This window comes from Fukomys damarensis, unplaced genomic scaffold (assembly GCF_012274545.1).
Source record: "Fukomys damarensis isolate Sample0158 unplaced genomic scaffold, DMR_v1.0_HiC HiC_scaffold_38, whole genome shotgun sequence".
NCBI lineage: Eukaryota > Metazoa > Chordata > Mammalia > Rodentia > Bathyergidae > Fukomys > Fukomys damarensis.
The window spans coordinates 16,180,612-16,197,153 of NW_022900950.1; the positions used below are offsets into that span (position 1 = coordinate 16,180,612).

Genomic DNA, 16,542 nt, shown 5'->3' on the forward strand with positions numbered 1-16,542 from the left:
TATTGCAGTTTATTCACACCAGAGAAACTATTCAGTATTTACACGTGTGACTTATTTATTTTACTTAGGAGTATATCTTCAATATGTATCTATTTTCTTATGAATGAATCTATTTTCTCATTCTTTGTGGCTGAGTAATATTCCATTTTATAGAAAAACCACATCTTCTTTATTCAGTTTCCAACTGATGGGCAAATGGACTGTTTCCAAGTTTTAGCTATTACAAACTGTGCTGCTATAAACATGATTGCGCATAATCACTATGATAGAGCCTTGCTTTGCACCATAGAGAAATGAATACTGAAGTGAATACCACACTCAACACAGAGCTCATCTTATACCAGATATATTATCATCTTTATTTACAGAGGAGAAAATGAGGCCACACAATATGAGTGTGTTCGTTATCAAATCTGCACAACAAATCTCTCAAATTTTTAGCAGTTAATTAGTGTTCATGATTCTGTGGGCAACAATCTATGCTTGGCTCAACTGGTTATTATGCTAGTCTCACCAGGGTCACTCATGAGACTGGGTTCATCTGGGGACCTGATAGGGGCTCATTGTATCAGGTGACCTCATCAAGGGATGTGCCATCCCTGCCCCTGGTGATTTCTTCCTTTGGTAAGAAGGACCTTCTAAGCTTCTTTTAAGCTTCAAAGCATCTCAAGACTTAGGCCTGGCTGTCACATTCTTTGATGAAGCAAGCACCAGCACTGGCCCAGATTCAAAGAGCAGAGAAACATTCCTTCACTTGTGAGAAGTGCCAAGACCACATTGCCAAAGGCTTGTAAACAGTGATAGGAGGAATTTGTAACTGCCTTTCCCTCTTTAGTCTGACTGTCTATCACATCAAATAAATGGCCTAACCCAGTCTAGAGAGGAGTTGCTGGTGTCCGGACTTCAACCTGAGCAATCTGCTTTAGTGTTGGGGTATTCGACCACAGTTGGTGTACTGAAAGGGGAAAAATCTTTGTTCTGCTGTTATTCATGCTTCTTCACCTGTGTCTTCCCTGCTTGTGCAGTTTTGTCAATAGCAGATCTATCCCTCACACACATAGTTTGGAATCTGGAAGACAAATCTCTGCAGTGAAAATTTAGGATGAATTTTCCCTCAGAAACCTTCCTGAAAATGAACTTTTGCTAATTGACTATCCTTGGCTTTTTCTACAGTGCATAAATGCTTGTGCGCACACACGCGCGCACACACACACACATACATTCATAGAACTCTAATTTGACTCGGGTATGGGAGCAACAAGCTGTTTAACACCTCTTTTGCTTTTTATTTTTTCTTAGTACAATATCTAGAAATGTTAAAGATTTATTTTTATGAGGAGAAATTTTACTAATTGTCAATATGAAATTAATTCAGCAGTGATTTTTTTCAGCAGTTTCTGAGGAAAAAACACTGGCAATGTATTTTAGAGGAATAGTTTGAGGTTTTCTTTAACAGCCAAGTAACACAACATTAGAAATCAGCCCTGCCTATTGCTTAAAACAAATAGCCAGGACTTAAATGAGATAAAATAAAGCTCTGAGCAAGATGTAGATTCTGTTAAAAGTTTATATTACCAGTAAATAGAATCATTAGTTGTAATGTGTTTGCAAGATGTTAAAACACCTGGTTAATTCAATGAGCACATAATTCAAAATTCAAATATTTAAATTAGATTTTTAGGATACAGGACACATGGCACATGTGAATTTTATGACTTTGAATACATAACTCATTTACTTATTCATTTTTGGTCTGCCTACAAGAATGAAGCTCCCTAAAGTCTGAGACTTGTCTGGTTTGTTTATCCAACACTTTGTTACCCCATGCAAAGAAAGTTCTTGGCAAACAGAAAATTCTCAAAAACTTTATGAAAGATTTAATTGGTATCATCTTGTCATTATTATAATGTAGGAGGAACTTGCTTTTTGGTGTTTATTGTACTTCATCTTTATCGGTCATAAAGTACAATGATTCAGATTTACCTCAAATAACTGGAGTTGTGGCAAGGCTATTTTGTAATAATAATGGAAAGAGGATCTCTTTTGAATTTAAGAAAAGTAACAGGTATATCTCATTGAAACTAAAGTGCTGCAGCTCTGTGTGGCTCAGTATGACTGTAAATGTGACTTTGTTACTCTTTACAGTCAACAAAGCCTTGCTTATTATACCTGATTGATTTATTCCTCTACAGTGCTTTGTTTAATCTTCTAGCTTATTCTTTTCGCTCTCTCACAGCTTCTTCTTTCCCCTTTGATCTCTGAAGACTGAATAATTTTAATGTTCCAGGTGGCTCAGGCAGAATACAAGGGCAAATTCAAAGAACTGTAGTTTAGTAACCAGCACTAATATAAACTAACTTCAGTATATAACTATATTTCTTCTTTCTCTTTTCTTTTCTTTTCTTTGTACCAGGAATCAAACTCAAGGCCTTGTGCCTGCTGGACAAGCACTGTACCTGCTGAGATACATTCCCAGTCCTTAAGTGTATAACTATAGATTTTAAGTGAATTTGAATTATTTTCCATGATTTACTCACCAAAATAACTCTGAAGACTGCTTTCTCCCAATTTGTCTTTTCTGTCATACTCTTTCTCACTTTGTGAGGCTACAGTGTTTCTCCAGGCTAACCAAACTGTAGTGCTGCCCACTAACCCACGGTCTTGCCTTGTGATGAGGCCCTCAAAGTCATTCTCAACCCCCACTGTGCCCCTCTAACCTGCTTTAATTGCAAACAAATTCAGCCAGTTATCTTCTAGAATTTTTTTTTCTGTCTAGTTTCTTCCATCCTTCTGATTCAGGTTTTCCTTTTCTTCCCTGCTGTACCATTCTCTGTATTGATCTCTCTCTCTTTTCCTCTCATCTCTATCTTATTTATGAAAGTATTCCCCAGTAATCCCAGTATCCTGTGTGAAGGCCCTGGACTCAGTCCTCAGTGCTGAAAAGCAAAAAGGAAAGAAATAAAAAATATCCCATCCTGATTTCCAGATATAACCCCCCCACACACATAAACACATGTATGTACTGCACAGTTTGTATAATTTAAATGTCCAGTAGAGGGAAGTAGCTATCAAGCATTTTCCCTTAGTTAAGGGGTAAAGGATGGAGAAAGAAAGGAACTAAGAAAGTTCATATAAGAAGATCTTTTATTCCTGTCATATTTATTTATCTTTAAGATTTTACTTTCTCATAATCCTTGTGATGTCACTCATACTTATGGTTTATCTCTGTATCCTTTTCAGTTCATATTAGAGAAAGACTTTCTTCATAAAGTAGTTCTGTCTGTGTCGTTTATTTAGTTATTTCCCTTCTGGATGAAGATATATAAAGATACTTTTTTAAAAAGAGAAAAAATAATCTCTGACATTTTCTATTACTATTAGAAAATCTTGAGAAGCAGACTGTATAAGAATGAGATGTCTCAGTGTGGTCGATCTTTTCAACCGGTGAGGCTGGCGGTGCGGGCACCCTGGGGACAGCTCCGCAGCTGCGGGTGGGCTGGGGACGCAGTTTCGAGGCCTGGGCTGTGTGTTCGTTACACCGACATTGGGTGACGCTATTGCCTGGGGGGCCAGGCTCGCACCCACCCACCCTGGAGGCCGCCCCACTCACATAAAGACGTTGTGTGACGTTGTATCATGGGAAAGCGCTTGTGTGCCCCTGGAGGCCGTCACTGAAACACCAATATTCGGAGATTCTGTCATGCTGAAATTGTGAAATACCAATATTTGATATTCTGAAATACCGATATTCGATATTATAAAATACCAATATCCCCAAATTCTGAAATTCGTACTGATATTCCATAATACCACGTTCAGATCCCTGAACGGTTTCCCATATGGGCAGTGCTGTCAGCCCGGGACTCTTTGTAAGCGAGAATCTGCTTTGACGGTAATAAAATGTAAATGAGTTGGCTGGTTTTTGTTTCTAAAAATGAGAAGAGTTGGAGATCTTGGTATTAATGTATAAAAATCGGCAAGGCTGGAAACCAGAAACGTGTTGTTGGAGTGCTTTTGGAGTCATGGCAAAAGAAAATACTTGTATCCAAGAGTTTTGCAGTCCCTTTTGATGAAGATGACAAAGATGACTCTGTCTGGTTTTCAGACCATGATTATTTGGAAAACATTTATGGAATGTTTAAGAAAGTCAATGCCAGTGAAAGAATAGTGGGGTGGTACCGGTACCGCACAGGCCGTAAACTATGTAAGAATGACATCACCATCAATGAACTAATGAAGAGATAACTGCCCTAACTCAGTGTTTGTCAACACTGATGTGACGCCAAAGGTCCTGTGGCTGCCCACGGAAGCGTACATTTCCGTGGAGGAAGTTCACAATGATGGGACTCCAACCTCGAGAACATTTGAACATGTGACCAGTGAGATTGGGGTGCAGGAAACCGAGGAAGTGGGAGCGGAGCACTTGTTACAGGACATGAAAGACACTACTGTGGGCACTCTCTCCCAGTGGATCACTAACCAGGTCCATGATTTGAAGGGATTGAACTCCATGCTGCTGGATATCTGGAGCTACTTGGAAAAAGTAGCCACGGTCAAGCTGCCCATCAACCACCAGATCATTTACCAGCTGCGTTACCATTTGCCATCTTCAACCTGCTGCCCGATGTCAGCCTGCAGGAGGAGTTCACCAAGGCCTTTTACCTGAAGACCAGCAACCAGATAGATGGTGGTGGTAGACTTGGCCTCTCCCGTAACCTCATCAACAAGATCGCCAACCAGGCCGTGGAGAGGAAGGAAGGGCAGGAAAAAGAAGAGAGCAAAAAGGATAGGAAAGATGACAAAGAGAAAGAGAAAGATGAGGAAAAAAGTGATGTAAAGAAAGAAGAGAAAAAAGAGAAAAAGTAAAGTGTGTGGATGTTTTAGCCAGGTGTGGTGGCACAAGCCTGTGATCTTAACACTCGGAAGCCTGAGGCGGGAGGGACCAGCCTGAGCTACACAGTGAGTTTAAGGCCAGCCTGAGCTATACAGTGAGACCCTGTCTCAAAAACAAACAAACAAAACCCCCCAAAATGGCTTTTTAAATTTGTAAATTAAAATCTTATCAATTTAAAAAAATAAAAGGATGAGATGTGATTATATTCCTGTAAAAAGATTTAGGAATGGGTTGGCATACAGCTCAGTGTACAGCAGTGAGTTCGATACCTAATTCTTCAAAAATGAAAAATCAAAACCCAAACAAACAAAAAAAGCTTTAATCTCTAATATGAAAATGTTAATGAGCTGAAATTGTAGACTGAGCTACTTTGCCACTGCATGACTTTTATCCATGTTTTACTAGATAATGACAATTTAGAGTATCATGAACAATTGTAATTATTATTTTTAAAGTTTCTAATATAAAGATGAGAATAAAAAGTGATTGTTTTACTGGCACCCCCAAGAATACTTTTTTTTTTAGAACAAACAGTACTTTTTCCTTATAATCTGAAAAGGGAGTGGTACCTCATCTTGGGAGGCAAAGGAGAATAGACGTGAAAGAAAGCAGGGCATTTTTATCTGTAGCACAACATGTCAATGGGTTATAAAAACATGTGGCCCAGTTACCATAGTGACAAAAATATTTGTGTCCAGGAAACATGTTCTCTAGGAGCAAAACAGGAAGTCTCCAATTTATTGTTCTTTCTTACTACTTAAAATATGGGCCTTAAACCTATAACTTCAGCATTGCTGTCACCTAAAATGTGGTCTAAGCCTACTGAATCAGAATCTATATTTCAACAGAATTCCTTGAGTGATTCAGATACACAATGAATATATCATTTTGTGTATCTAGATATACAGGAATATATCATTCCTGTTTCACTTTTGCTTTTGAGATTATTTTGATCATGATGCATTTGCTCACTACTGAGTATTTTTCATTGGCAAATCCTTTTTGTACCCAGTTCTCCCTAGTACACCACTGAGGCACTACTGCAGTATTCACGACATTTTGCTATAAAAGCTTATTTTTCTAGATCATCATTCTGCACCAAGAAGAGTATAGAATTGTATACATATAAGCTTTGTTTGTCTGCTTGATTAGTTGGTGAAATCCAGTTACCTGAAGTTAAGTGGATGAAAATCTCCTCCTTGGTGCATTAGTCCATTTTTCATTTAATGAAATACCTTATGTAGGGTAATGTGACAAGGAATAGTGGATTTTTAGCTCATTATTTGGAGATTCAGGGGTCCACATCTGGTGACAGCCTTCTTGCTCGTAAATTCTCCAGATGACACTGGGTATCTTTGGAAAAAAGACAGGGAGAGTGCATGTGTGTTTCCTCTGATCTCTCTCTTATAAAGTAACTATTATTTAATCCCGGGGGCTCCTTCTGATGACTATGATCAGATTAAATTTCCTAATACCTGACAATGAAGATTAAACTATAAATGAGTTCAGAGAGGACAAACAGCAGAGATGATTTTAGAAATTACAATTTTTCCTCATTTTAATTAGGGAAACAGTGCTTTTGCTTTTCTCTGTAGCCTGTTCCCGGACTGTCCAATTGAAATCTTAGAGATAGTATTGTCAGAATATTTTCTTCTCAATAGATTTTTGTAGAGGTAATGCTACTCCAAAGTAGTGAATTTAAAACTAGGAGTTGCAACCTATTAATGAGTCATAAAATCTTCTGGTTAGGATCTATACTTTTTAAAAACTGAAATAAATCAGAATAGTCCCTTAAAGGCCCACATGTCAACATCAAGGTCGTCATCTTGGTGGTCTTGGGACCTGGTGGAAGCTTTAATCCAACTTGGAGTCTTAGGTTATTGTGATATGCTTTTGAAGATAATAATGAGACCCCACCTTCTTCTACCTCTTTTCTGGGCATTAAATAAGTGCTTTGCTTTGCCATGTGCTCTCACCAATGAGGTGCTGTTTCACCATGGGTTTAAAAGCAACAGAGACAATCCATCACGTACTAGAGCCTCTAAAATTGATTACAACAAGCCCTTTCTGAGTTGATTGGCTTAGGTATTTATTATTTATATTGGCTTAGGTATTTATTATAGTGGTGATGAGTTGAATAGCACACATGTCTACCTCAATCATCCTCAAAGTCATTACTGTCAAAGACTTTTGACAGACATTACTGTCTATGACTTAATTATGTTTGTATTTAAAAGTTTATTATCTTATGTATTCTGTTTGCTTTCAAACAGAATTGCTTGGAGTACCGTTTCAAAATATCTTTGGGATATTGTTGCATGTCTGTTTTCCTTCCAGAAAGAAAAGCAGAGAATGCATATTATTTGAACAGCCTGAATTCAAACAGCCTAAAGAATGAATAAACAAATGCATGAGTCAATAAGAAGATATAATATACAGTAAAATGAGACATCAATGTGACAAAGAATACTATTCTCAAATCCTCCTATCCTCTTCAAATGAAAGGATTGTTAAGAAGGTAGAACTTGAAGTGAGAGCCATCTCAAGTGGTTTCCTTAGCCTTGTAGGACCCAAACATCTACATAGTACAATCACCTGAAGCACATCTTAAAAATCAGGGCCTCTCAGAATGGGATCTAGACATCTTTTGAAGCTTCTCAGATTATTCCAACATATAGCTAAGTTTGAGAACTAATGCTTTTTGGGTACTGGGGATATGTCTTGGAATTCTAAGTGCAAATATTTCTCTGTTAAAGGAAGTCTGAATATCCACCTTAGAAATAACTGCTGGTAAGATAACTGGAGGTCACTATTTTTATCAGCAGATATGGACTTGTCTTAAATCTTAGTTATGACTCTTTAAAAATTTCATTTTAGGGCTGGGGATTTAGCTCAGTGGTTCGGTGGCCTGCCTTGCAAGCTCAAGGACCCGAGTTCAATCCCCGGTACAAAAAAAAAAAATCCATTTTACCTTATCCCTCTTCTGCAAATATTTGTCTGCTTTCTTTCTCTTTTCTCCCTCACTTTTTACTCATTTTGTCATGCTCTTAGGATTTCAGGTTCATAACGTTGAATTAATAATATACTATTATTATCATTTGGGCAATGACCTCTTGTTTTATAATCTCTCTTTCTCTGTCTCTCTTCACACACACACACACACACACGCACGCATGCACACACACACACACACATTCATTCCTCTACCCCATGCATAGGCAGCTACAATTATGTGTTTGATACATTTCCTTACATTTGTTTATGTCCTACTAAGCCACCTCATCTTTGACAAAAGAGCCAAACATTCTCATTGGCAGAAACATAGCCTCTTTAATAAATGGTGATGAAAAAATTGTATTTCAACTTGCCAAAGATTAGACTTGGACCCATATCTTTCATGGTTTACTAAACTAAAATTGAAATGGGTCAAAGTTCTAAATATCAAAACAGAAACACTAAACCTACTGAAGATAAGTTACGTAGAACTCTTGAAGACAGTGGCTCAGGAAAAGACTTTATGAGCAAAACCTCAGTTGCACTGGAACTAGCACAAAGAATCAACAACTGGGATCTCATCTTATTAAAAAGCTTCTGCATTGCAAGTGAAACCACCATCAGAGCTAAGAGACAACCTACAATGTTGGAAAAAAAATTTACCAGCTGTTCCTCAGACTACTATCTAGAATATATAAAGAATTTTAAAAAATCAGACCCCCCAAATTTAAAGATCCAATCCAAAAATGGGCTTCTGAAATGAATAGACATTTCTTAGATAAAGAAGTAGAAGCAGCAAATAAACATATGAAAAAATATTCAACATCACTGGTCATTTGAGAGATGAAGATGAAAACAACACTGAGATCCCACCTCACCCCAGAAAGAATGGCTGTTATCAAGAAATCAACCAATAGCAAATGCTGGTAGGGTTGTAGGGAAAAAGGAAAACTTCTCCACTGTTGGTGAGAGAGTAGACTGGTGAAACCACTGTGGAAATCAGTATAGAGATACCTCAAAGAACTAGGATTAGAAATCCCATTTGGCCCAACTATTGCCCTGCTGGCTATCTTCCTAAAAGAATTAAAAGAATTACATCACATTGATATATGCACACCCATGTTTAAAGCAGCATAGTTTGAAATAGCTAAACCTTGGAAACAGCCCAATTGCCCATCAACTGGTGATTGGATATGAAAAATTGTGGCTTTTATATAAATTGGAGTACTACTCAGTGATAAAGAAAGATAAACTAGAGACATTTATAGATAAATGGATGCACATTGAGGCCATACTCTTATGTGAATTAAATAGGATGCACATGTATACATACAGAATCTCTGATGTGAGAAGCAGCAAGAGTAAATGAGAACCAAAATATATAATAGATAATGTAAAATAGGAAGAAAAAGTCCAGAAGGTAAGCAGAAGTAGGGAGGGGGTTGGGGAAAAGGAAAAAATGGAAGAAAAAATATGAGAAAAGAAGGAAAACATGGAAATAAAAATTTTCATAAACAGCAGGGATAAAGAGGTGAAGGGGAAGGTGATGGGGAACAAACAAGAACCAAGATATATCCTGTACAGGCTCAAATTCACCATGATGAATATATATATATATATATATATATATATATATGCCTAAAATATATCAATAAACTTACTGGAAAAATAACTTCAGTTATGAATTACTTTGTTACATGCTGTTTTTACATCTGTCCATACTGCTTTGTTTATCTAGTGCTTTGATTTTTAACAGATAATTTATCTAGTTAGGGTTCATCTTTGTGATATAAAATAGGAATTCTCGATTTGTTTCCCCTTTGGTTAGTGTTAGTCTTCTTTATCTCAACAATAAACAGCTTATCATTTCTCTGAGGGCTTAAGGTGCTAATTTACTTATTTTTTTCCTCATTGAGTTTATTGGTACATTTTAGGTATACAGTACAGTTACATTCATCATTGGGATCTCATACCCGTACATGACAGGTCTTGGTTCTCATTTTTTTTTCTCCATACCCGTGCCTAAGGTGCTAATTTAATTGTATATTCTTCCAACTCCCAGTACTCTACTTTGAAACATTGTCTAATTGCTTATTATTATTCCAATGTTTATTACAAAATCTTTAGCATATTTTATTATTGTATAGGAAGTCTCTAAGTCTTTTGGCCTTTTCTTTTTATTCAGAGTTGATTTCAATATACAGTGAATTTTTATTTTTCCATATGCATTTGAAAATAAACTTTTCAACTTTTTAACCATAAAATCCTGGTAGAATTTTGATTGATATTACACTAAGTTTGTGTATTATTTTGGAGATAAATGTCCTTTTTGCAATGTAACTATGCAATGCTGTCATGTTAATTCTGTGTAAGACAGAATAAGCATCCATCAAAGATGTTCACTTGCCAACCCACCAACCTGTGACTATACTACTTTACATGGCAAAGGGGATTTCTTTGATGTAATCGAGGATGTAGTAGAGGGAGATTATCTCAGATTATGAAGATATGCCCAACTTAATTACAAGATGCCTTATAAAAGAGAGGTAAAAATGTCAGGAGCAGATAGAGAGATGTAAATATTATCTCAGAAGTCCAGGTGATAGAGGCCATGAACCAAGGAATGCAGATGACTCTGGAAGCTGGAAAAGACAAGGAAATGGTTTCTGTCCTAGGATAGCCAGCTGATCAAGCTTCTGAACTCCATACCTGTTAAATATAAATTTGTATCCCTTTAGGTCACTAGTGTTATGGCACTTTATCACAGCAACAACATTAAACTAATACTATCACTGTACATAAGTATCGAATAACTTTCCATGTGTTTGGGTCTTGTTTGATATTATTTTTTTGCTGACAGAAACCCAATATATCTAGGAATTCTGTGAGCATATTATGCAGGGACACTAGGACATCTTTAATCATAGGGATTGGAGGTCAATGTTTTTAATTTAATTCTTTTGTCAATATTAATTTTTCAGAACAAGCATATAACCTATTCTTGTCATGAGATCTACGGTTTTCCTTACATTTATGAAGGGCTTAAGAAAAGTACACACAATCTTTTTCCCTTGTTGTTTTTCAATGTTGTTTGAGGTGTATTGTTTGAGAAATTGTACTCATATGTACATAATGACTATCTAAGAACAAAAGCTGAATCACATTGAAGTAGCACACAGTAGCACCATGGAGAGAGCTGAAAGCTGCTGTGCTGTCATTCCACTGTGGATCATTCCTACTGCCCCGCCTCTGTAATTCATTTGTGTCCTTACTGTTTAAGCCAGTTGAATTCAATGTTCTATGTCTTATAGTCTATAATAGCCTAATTACTATATAGAAAAATAAATACAAAGAAAGTACTAGAAAGTATTCTAACAGCTAGAATTATGATGATTATTTTAGCATATTATATTTGGTATATTTAATTTTTTCCCACACATACTTTTAGGAAAATGCAAGCTTTTTACTATATGTATATATTGTGTAAATGTATGCATTACCTGTTTGGTGTTTAATTTTAGGTAGGTTTTTGTTACATTTTTAATGTTTCAAAAATGATATAATGATTTTATATTATATTAACATACTTTAACCATTTTGCTACTTTTAACATTCGATAATACTAACTTAGCATTATTATATGTTTGATGAACAGCTAAGTACATAAATTACACAACTAATCTTTTCTAAGTATTTTGTTGTCTGATGACCAGATTCAGTACATTCTTTATAATATTTCCTCTTATCCTCTCCATTTCTTTTCCATGGTACAAAACAAACAAACAAACAAAATCACTGCAATATTACTTCACAAGGGGTTATTTGAACATTGTCAACATAATAAAACCCATAGTTCCCAATTTCGGCATTATTGTCCTAACATTTAACCTGGACTCGTTTTATTCTATTATTGGAAAAGTCTGGTACTTGTTCTTCATGGGCAGTGGAAAAGCAATTGTTTTTTCTTAAATAGCATTTGTAGCTATTATAACAATGAAAATTAGAATAAAGAAACAGAATAGACATAATCTTACTTTGGTGCATTTGTTTTTTCTGCCACAAATACACACAGAAAAATACCTTATAAAGTAATTGAAGGAAACATTCAGAAGAAAACAAGAGAATTAGCTCCACACAGTACAAACCTGAAAGCCTGAAATTTGGGAAACTTCACACTTCCTAAACCCAAGCTTTCCAGAGGACAACTCTAGCCTATAGATGACATTTCACTGTCCTACTCTTAGATAAGAAGTAACCACCAAAGGTTGTCAGATATAGGAAGAAACTTTCAGAATAAGAGAATAAGACAAACATATACATAAAACCTGAAAGGAATTATTTATTTGTAGAGGAGATTTTGAATTTTATATATTTTAATATACAGATATATCCTAAACAATGTCTCCTTATTTGCTATTTTCTTGTGGTAATTCCTATGACTGATGATAAATGAACAACATACAATATTTTTGCAAAATAAGTTTCTAGACCAGATGTATATAAAAATTACATACCCAAACTCAATGAAACATTCTACACAAAATGATGTATAAGGAAATTCTCAAGCTATCTTTCAAATACAATTGGTAGTACAGCAAAAATATAAGTAACTGTTCTGAGGAGCACTCCTGGTGTTCACAGAAGGAAGTGTGTGCCAAGCATTGATGACACTAAGGTAAAGAAGCATCACGCTGTTTTGCTCAGTGAAAGGTATTCTTTGCAGTTGTTCCTCCTGAAAAGAACACTGGCCTGGGGAAGAGATGGAAGAGGTTACAGAATTTGAAATATCATGCTGAAAAAAGCAGAGGCTGAACTCATTTAAAATATCTGTCTGAAAAAGCTAGTCATTATGATAAGCTCTCAAACACTGGATATTGCATGGTGAAAACAACTTGTGGGATACACAGATACAGTGATAAATATTGTGCTTGAACTTGGTGGACTATGATTGTTTAATGTCTTTTACGACATTATGAAAAGAATTCCATAGACATAAACTGCAGGAGAGTAAGTTCAAGTCTATAGTTTTTCATCCTAAAGCAACTACTTCTTCTGAAGATTATCCACTTAGGGGTCACTACCATAGAATGAAAATGATAAGAATCTCTGCCAGTTTCTGACTTTCGTAGTTGCCTAAAATTTCCTAATTCCATCCAACTCACCCCTGAAAACTTTTCATGAACCTTGACAATGGCTACATTTTAATTCCCCCTCTTAAACTTCCTTCAAGCTGCCAGTCTATTCTATTTTTCTGTATGTCAATTGTACCTTGTTAGAAACATAGTATTTATAGTGTACTATGAAAATAGAATGTGGCTGATACAGAATAGCTGCATACAAACCAGCTGATAGCCACTATTTGAATAGTTTTGTAATAATGGAATGACATTTTAAACATTTTTATATGAAATGATTTTTTTTTCTGTATCTTAATTAGACAAAAAAATCTGTTGGAAGTTTAATATGTCATTTTATATAAAATACTATCAATACACATTTTCAATCAGGTTGTTTCATTTTCAGAAATGTATTACTGACCTAAAGTGGAGATGTTTGGATTTAAAAGGATATTGACTTTGTAAAGCTGAGGCAAGTTTCTTTGCAAACAAACATTTTAAGAGCAAAAGAAGCTCTTGAAAATAAAAATATGATTGCCGAAACTGTATCAAAATTAGAAAGAAAACAAAGGCCAAATTTTTCCATGTAGACGAAGAAAATTTATTAAATGAAAAAAATCTATGTAAACAAAGGAATAAAAATAGGAAGAACAATCTATTAATTCTAATACTGATTGATAAGAGTTCCACAGGAAAACACACCAAGAAAGGTATAAGAAGTCTCTAATTTAAAAGACAAACACAGACCCAAGGAGAAAGAGTTAAAAAAATGACACATATTTCAACACACCTTCAGAGTATTTCAGAATTCAATTACAAAGAGATTGGCTAAAGCTTCAAAATAATAATCAGTTTCTGGGGATTTAGCTCAGTGTTTCCACTGCCTGCCTGGCAAGCATGAGGACCTGAGTTCGATACCCTGTACCAAAACAAAACCAAAAACAAAACAAAATAGTAATCAGTGTTATGACTTGGATCTTAAATGTCTCCCAGAGGTTCATATGTTGAAGGCTGTATCCTGAATCATGATGCTATTGAGATATGGTAGAACTTTTAACAAGTGGAGACTAGTTGGAGTAAGAAAGTCCTTGGGATACTCCCTTGAAGAGTACATTGATACTCTTGCCTCCCCTCCCCTTCCTAGCTGCTATGAGGTGAGCAACTTCGCTACACTGTGCACTCCTGACCATGATTTACTGGCTCACCACAGGTCCAAAGCAATGGACCAAACAGCTATGGACCGCAACTTCTGAAACCATGAGTCAAAGCAATTCTTTTTCTCCTTTTAGGTTGATTTTTGTGGTATTTTGTCACAGAGACTTAAAACAACCAGGACATTTATAAAGGAGCAAAAATCAGACTGATGACATTGACATGTTAGCACAAACAGTGGATGATAAAAGTCAGTAGAGCAAGCTCTTCCACATTACAAAAGAAGATGATATCAAATTTAAGTCAAAATTATAGCCATTTTCAGATAGGTACAAACTTAAAGAGCTTACTTTATTTCTTGTCAAATAAGAAGCCATGAAATTAAAGCAATCAGAGAAGAAATCTATTGAAAATGAATTTAAAGATGACAGTTCTAGAGCAATCAATAAAAATAACAAAATAAAACACAAACTGAAGTTATCAAAATTGGATGTCAGTGATCTTCTCTAAGAAAGCCTAAAAGAAGAAATACTGGAATCGATCCCCAGAATTATTATGTTATGTTTAAAAGTTGAGTTGCAATAGTAAAAATGGCAATAATTAAAATAATAAGTGCAATTTACAATCATGGATGTATTTTTCATAGTACCAGGAACTGTCCTAACAGTGTATATTTATTATATCATTTTTTCCTCCAGAAATCCCATGAAGAAAGTGTTAGCATCATTATCTACGCTGTGTATATAAGGAAATCTGAGGCACAATGAAGTCAGATGCTATCATTCAGATATGGTTTAAGTGTGACCCCCCCCAGAGGTTCATATGCTGTATGTTTGGTCCTCAGTGTGGCAATAAAATTAATTTAGGAGTAAAAGCTTTAAAAAGTGGGACTTAGTAGGACACAATTAGGTCATTGAGGGTATTGCCTTTAGAGATTAATACTGGTCTCACAGAGTTAACTCTCACAAGAGCAAGTTGTAATAAAATGAGCAAAAGTAGCCCTCTCCCCATCTCTGACATCATCTCTCAACATGTGGCCTGTCCTTCGTACATCTGTGCCCACCATAGAATGCCATAATCATGTTTTGATGCCTGAAAGGTGATCCTCACCAGATGTTGAACAAATGGGTTCACCCAATCTTGGGCTGCTAGCCTCCAAAACTAATCAAAGAAACCTCTTTTCTTTGTAAAATACCCATTATTGGGTATGTTTTTTAATGGTAACTTAAAATGGACTAATAGGTAACTAACCTTAGGTCACACAGTTCATAAGTAGTGGGCCCATGATCAAGAGCCAGACAGCCAGAGCCCATATGTTAATTCACTATACTGTGATTCAAAAGATATATGTTTTCCATTCCAGCTAGAAAAAAAAATGCAGTTTAAAACTTTAGGAAAGATAAAATTTTTAAAATATGACTCACAAAATTCATGGCCCATATTTTACACATGGCATATTACAATATGGGGTACAGCATTTCAGAGTAAAAAGTAAACTAAAAAAGATCTTAATTACAAAATCACTGAAAGGAAAATGTGCTTAGAATGTATACATTTCCTTTGTAGTTAATACTTAGTAATGATAATGAAAATTGTAATATGGTTTTAATATTTTATAATTAAAATATGGACTGTAAAGAAGAGTAAATATGATTGTGAATAGAATGAAAAGCTATAAGCCCTGATGGAGAATATATAAAGACACAACTAAAATAAGAGAGGAGGAAAGTGGTGGCGAGGCAAGGCATCGTCTCATAAAGTAAGAGCAAAATAAGTCACCAAAATTTCACAATGAATAGGGGATTATTATATTACTTTAAGAGTCAAAGTAGAAGAAAATATGTGCAAGATTTAAGATATCTATCCCCTAAAATATTTTCAAAGATGTTGAACAGTTTCATAATTATAAGAAAATTAGATTCCACCACCAGCCTTGCAAGCACAAGGACCCGAGTTCAAGCCCTGGTACCAAAAAAAAAAAAAAAAAAAAAAAAAAAAAAAAAGTGAGAGAGAGAGAAGAAAAGAAAATTAGAATCTGTGGGAGGTGGAAGTAGGGGAAGTTTATAAAAGTGAACCAGGAACCCATCTTACCTAGAAGGAAATTGGTACATACATCTAAAATCAGTTAGGTTTAGAATAACTATGCAAAGGTACTTATTTAGAGATGTGATGTACCCAGCAAAAAGAATGTAAAAGAAATGTTAGGGAGTAGCCACAGACCTATTATTTTTCATGGTAGCTCCTCTTATTTGAAACCACAGGATAACAATTCATTGAAAAAATGTAAGGACTAGATAAAGAAACTGAGTTCATAACTATAAATCCCCCAAGAAAGAAATCTCCAAAGCTACATGGATTCACTGGAGAATTGTACTATACCAAAAG

General features: G+C 35.5%; 1 protein-coding gene and 1 pseudogene across 1 annotated transcript in view; both read left to right on the forward strand.

The window, feature by feature from the left end:
• Window positions 1-16,542, forward strand: part of Qrfpr (pyroglutamylated RFamide peptide receptor) — a 53,744-nt gene that overhangs the window by 9,958 nt on the left and 27,244 nt on the right. The window lies entirely within an intron of this gene.
• Window positions 3,967-4,866, forward strand: LOC104853350 (annotated as a pseudogene).